A 6,448-nucleotide genomic window follows, 5' to 3' on the forward strand; every position below is an offset into this window, starting at 1 on the left:
AAAAAATTACATCCATTGTAAATAATGGCACTGAAGTAATAATTTTTTAAAAAGTCATTATCTCTTAGAGATACATAGCAATATATTTATTTGTGAAATAAGATGTCTGAAATCTGTTTTAAAATCTACAGCAAAAAAAACCCAAAAGTAGGAGAAATGGTGGCAAAAATAAATTTTAAAAAGTAAATAGCCTATATGCATTTACTAATAATTTCCTAATTATTTGGGTGAAAATTCTGATAGTCAACCACCTCACATTTGAAAGCAATTGCTTCCAAACAGTGGGTGAATATGTCAACAAAAAGCCCAACTATTCCTCTGGAATCTTTTATTTTTATCATGCATGGCATACAAGAATCTCAAAAACCTCTCAAAACAGCTCACAGTAAGAAGCACAGGAGGGCTACCCTATTACTTCTTTGCAGTTTCCGTGGTTTGGTGCTCTTTCCCAGGCAATGAATCTCTATTTATGGAGACCATTGGGATAGAGATCCATGTGGCTGCAGTGCTGATTAATATAAAAACAGGTACACACACTTTAGATTGTGCATATACAATGGCATGCTGCATATACCACAGTGGTCCCATAAGATTAGGACCATATAGCCTAGGTGTATAGTAGACTACACTGTCCAAGTTTGTGTAAGTACACACTATGAAGGTCTCACAATGATGACATCACCTAACGATGCATTTCTCGGAAAATATCTCTGTCGTTAAGTGACAGATGAACATATCTTTACACTATTATGCTATTTTCAGCATCTTGCAAAGAAAGACTATCTGTTTACATATTACATGTTTAGATATATCAATGAGAAACTGTTTAAACTAATAAACACCTCTTCTGAAATGCAGACACTTCTTACTCTCACATCAACATAAATTACTTTAATTGAACTATCATTCATCCCTGGCCAACACAAATGATACATAAGAGAAACATGGCACGACAGGTGGGCCTTGGTATGGTGGGAACTTTGTGTGGGTAACTGGATATAAGAAGGTGACAAAAATAAATCAGTCTTCCTTCCAAGGGAAATAAAAATTCAAGCAGAAATGAATACAATAGAAACCAAAAAAAAACAGTAGAAAGGATAAATTAAACTAAGAGTTGGTTCTTTGAGAAGATTAAAAAAATTGACAACCCTTAGCCAGACTAAGAAAAAAAAAAGAGGAAGGCTCTAATAAATAAAATCAGAAATGAAAGAGGAGAAATTACAATGGATACTGCAGAAATACAAAGGATTCTAAGAGAATACTATGAAAAACTATATTCCCACAAATTGGACAAACTAGAAGAAATGGATAAATTCTTAGACTCATACAACCTCCTAAAACAGAAACAAGAAGAAACAGAGAATCTGAGTAGACCAATCACAAGTAAAGAGATTGAAACAGTAATCAAAAACTTGCCAAAAAATAAAAGTCCAGGACAAGATGGCTTCTCTGGAGAATTCTACCAAACATTCAAAGATTCAATATCTGTCTTTCTCAAACTATTCCAAAAAACTGAAGATGATGAAACACTTCCTAACATTCTACAAGGTCAACATCATCCTGATCCCAAAGCCAGACAAGGACAACACAAAGAAGGAGAATTACAGGCCAATGTCGCTGATGAACATAGATGCAAAAATCCTCAACAAAATATTGGCAACCCGAATACAGCAATACATCAAAAAGACCATACATCATGATCAAGTGGGATTTATACCAGGGACACAGGGATGGTTCAACATCCACAAAATCAATGTGATACACCACATTAACAAAATGAGGAATAAAAATCACATAATCATCTTAAAAAATGCAGAGAAAGCATTTAACAAGATCCAACATCTATTTATGATAAAAACTCTCCATAAAATGGGTATAGAACTAAAGTACTTCAACATCATAAAGGCCTTATATGACAAACCCACAGCCAACATCATACTCAACGGTGAAAAACTGAAAGCTATCCCTCTAAGAACAGGAACAAGACAAGGGCACCCACTCCTGCCACTCTTATTCAACAAAGTACTGGAGGTTTGGCCAGAGCAAATAGGCAAGAAAAAGAAATAAAAGGTGTCCAAATTGTAAAGGAAGAAGTGAAACTCTCGCTGTTCGCAGACGACATGATTTTACATGTAGAAAACCCTAAAGAAACCATCAGAAAACTATTAGAAATAATCAACAACTACAGCAAAGTTGTAGGATACCAAATCAACTTACAAAAAATCTGATGCATTTCTATACTCTAATAAGGAAGTAGCAGAAAGAGAACTCAAGAATACAATCCCATTTACAACCACAACAAAAAGAATAAAATATCTAGGAATAAATTTAACCAAAGAGGGGCCAGCCCAGTGGCCAAGTAGATAAGTTCGTGCACTCCACTTTGGCGGCCCAGGGTTTTACCGGTTCGGATCCTGGGTGCAGACATGGCACTGCTCATCAGGCTATGCTGAGGTGGCATCCCACATGGTACAACCAGAAAGACCTACAACTACAATATACAAGTGTGTACTGAGGGGCTTTGGGGGAAACAAGGAAAAAAAAATGACTGGCAACAGATGTTAGCTTAGGTGCCAATCTTTAAAAAAAAAAGAAAAAATTTAACCAAGGAGATGAAAGACCTATTCAATGAAAACTACAAGAAATTATTGAAGGAAATTGATGATGACATAAAGAAATGGAATGATATTCCATGCTCATGGATTGAAAGAATAAACATAGTTAAAACGTCCACACTACCTAAAGCAATCTACAGATTCAATGCAATGTCATTCAGAATCCCAATGACATTCTTCACAGAAATAGAACAAAGAATCCTAAAATTCACATGGGGCAACAAAAGACCCCAAAGAGCTAACGCAATCTTGAGAAAAAAGAACAGAGCTGGAGACATCACACAATCCCCGACTTCAAAATATACTATAAAGCTCTAGTAATCAAAACAGCATAGTACTGGTACAAAAACAGACACACAGATCAATGGAACAGAACTGAAAGCCCAGAAATAAAACCACACATATTAGGCAGTTAATCTTCAACAAAGGAGGATTATAAAAGATCTGAAATCAATAATGTACCTTTTTACTATAAGGAACTAGAAAAGAGCAAACTAAACACAATGCAAAAAAGAAAAAGAAAAGAAATAATAAAGATTAGAGCAGAAATAAATACCATACAAAATAGAAAAGCAACACAGAAAATCAACAAAATCAAAAGTGGATTTTATGAAACTACCAAAAAAACCTGACAAATCTTTAATGAAACTGACCAAGGAAAATAGAGGGAAGACCTGGATTACTAAAATTGGAAATGAAAGAGGTACTATAAGGGAGTACTACGGGCAGCTGTAAGCCAAGAAATTGGATAAACTAGATGAAATGGACAAATTCCTGGAAACACACACTCTACTAAAACTGGATCATAAAGTAACAGAACATGTTAATAGACCCAGAACTAGTAAAGAGATCGAATCAGTGATCAAAAACTTCCCAACAAAGAAAAGCCCTGGACCTGATGGCTTCATTGGTAAATTCTACCAAACATTTAAAGAACTAAAATCAATCCCTCTCAAACCCTTCTAAAAATGAAGAGGAGGGAATGTGAGGGCGATCTGGCTGTGACATCTGTCACCCCACTGATTGCTAGGGTTGATTCAGCTAATCTGGCTGGCTAAGCAGGTATCCCCTTCCTCCCTCACTGCTCCATGTGCCTCGCTCCCAAAGCTGCGCCCTTGGTCAAAGAGGACGACCTTCCCAGATAGAGGACAATCATTCTTCAGTCAAGGATATAGAAGTAGTTGCACTCCCCCCTGCTAGAACCTCCAAATAAGCTATCAAGGTCCAGTTGTAGGAGAACGTAAGGTAGTCAAGCTTCCAAGACTCTAGACACATCCAAATGAGCCGCTGTATGTGGCAGTCTGCCTTTAAAAAAAAAAAAAAAAGAAGAGGAGGGAACACTTCTTAACATATTCCATGAAGACAGCATTACCGGTACCAAAGCCAGACAAAGATACCACAAGAAAAGACAACTACAAATTAATTTCCCTTATGCTATCAATGCAAAAATCCTTAACAAAATACCACCAAACTGCATTCAGCAACATATTAAAAGGGATATGCCCTGACCATGTGAGATTGATTCCTGGAATGCAAGAACAGTTCACATATGAAAATCAATCAATGGAATACATCATATTAAAATGAAAGGAACAGAAAATACATGGTCATCCCAACTGATGCAGAAAAAGCATCTGACAAAATTAACATCCTTTCATGATTTAAAAAAATTTTTTAAAAACTGGGATAGAAAGAAACTATCTCAATATAATAAAGGCCACATATGAAAAATCCACATCTATCATTCACACTCAATAGTGAAAGGCTGTAAAAACTTTCTCTAAGATCAGGAACAAGACAAGGATGCCTGCTTTCACCACTTCTACTCAACACAGTATTGGAAGTTCTAGCTAGAGTAATTAAGGAAGAAAAAGACATAAAAGGCATCCAACTGGAAAGGAAAAGATAAATTGTTTGTTTGCAAATACCAAGATCTTATACATAGAAATCCCCAAAGGTTCCACAAAAAAACTGTTAGAGCTAATAAGCGAATTCAGCAAAGTTGCAGGCCAAAAAAAAAAAATCAACATTCAAAAATCAGTTGCATTTATATACTAACAACGAATAATCCAAAAAGGAAATTACAAAAACAATTACATTTACAACAGCATCCAAAAGAATAAAATTCTCAGGAAAACTTAACCAAGTTCGCAAAACACTTATACATTGAAACCTACATAACATTGCTGAAAGAAATTAAGAAGACATAAATAAATGGAAAGACATTTCATGTTCATGAATCAGGAAACTTAATACTGTTTAGATGTCAATACTACCCGAAGTGATCTACGCATTTAATGAGATTTCTATAAAAATCCCAATGACATTTTTTGCAGAAATAGAAAAATCCATCCTAAAATTCATATGGAATCTCAAGAGACCCCAAATAGCCAAAACCACCTTGAAGAAAAAGAATGAAACTGCAGTACTCACACCTCCTGACAAAACATACTAAAAAGCTATTCAAAACAGTGAGGTACTGGCATAAAGACAGACACACAGACCAAGGGAATATAAGAGAGTCCAGAAATAAACACTCACATAATGGTCAAATAATTTGTGACAAGGGTGCTTAAGACCATTCAATGGGGAAAGGACAGTCTCTTCAATAAGTGGTGCTGGGAAAACTGGATATCCACGTGAAAAAGAACGAAGTTGGACCTTTTTTCCTTACATCAGATACAGAAAATTAACCCAAAATGGATCAAAGCCTTAAACGTAAGAGCCATAACCACAAAACTCTTAGAAGATAACATAGGGGAAAAGCTTCATGACATTCTATTTGGCAGCGATTTCTTAGATACAACACCAAAAAAACAGGCAACAAAAGAAAAAGAAAATAAATAAATTGGACTCAATCAAACTGAAAAAACTTTTGTGCATCAAAGGAAATTACCAAGAGAATGAAAAGGCAACCCACAGAATGGGAGAAAATATTTTCAAATTATCTGGTAAGGCATAAATACCCTGAATATATAAAAACTCCTACAACTTGACCAAAAAAAGCTGATTAAAAAATGGCAAAGGACAGATAAATACATGGAAAGATGCTCAACATCACTACTCATTATGGAAATGCAAAGCAAAAACACAATGAGATATTACCTCCTGCTCATTAGGATGGCTACGATTAAAAAAACACAATGTTTTTAACCAGAAAATAACAATTGTTGGCAAGGATGCAGACAAATTGGAACTCTTGTGCACTGTTGGTAGAAATGTAAAATGGTATAGCCACTCTGAAAAACAGTACAGGGTTTTAAAAAATTAAAAATAGAATTACCTAATGATCCAGCAATTCTACTTCTGGGTATATATCCAAAAGAATTGAAAGTAGGGTCTCAAAGAGATATTTGTACACCCATGTTCACAGCATTATTCATAACAGCCAAAAGGTGGAAGCCACAAAAGTGTCCATCCACAGAAGAATGTATAAACAAAATATGGCATATGCATACAGTGGAATATTATTCAGCCATAAAAAGGAAATTCTGACACATGCTACGGACATGGATAAACTGTGAAGACATTATGCTAAGTGTAATAAGCCAAACATAAAAGGTGAGATACTGTATGATTCCACTTATATAAGGTATCTAGAGTAATCAAATTTATAGAGACAGAAAGTAGAATGGTGGTTGCCAGGGGCTGGGGGGGGGGGGGTGCAAGGAAATGGGGAGTTATTGTTTAATGGGGATAAAATTCAGTTTGGGATGATGAAAAGTTCTGGAGATGGACAATGGTAATGGTTGCACAACAACATTAACGTCACTGAACTATACCCTTAAAAATGGTTAAAATGGGGGCCGGCCCTGTGGCCGAGTGTTTAAGTT

The sequence above is a fragment of the Equus quagga genome, chromosome 6 (genome assembly GCF_021613505.1).
Source record: "Equus quagga isolate Etosha38 chromosome 6, UCLA_HA_Equagga_1.0, whole genome shotgun sequence".
Taxonomy (NCBI): domain Eukaryota; kingdom Metazoa; phylum Chordata; class Mammalia; order Perissodactyla; family Equidae; genus Equus; species Equus quagga.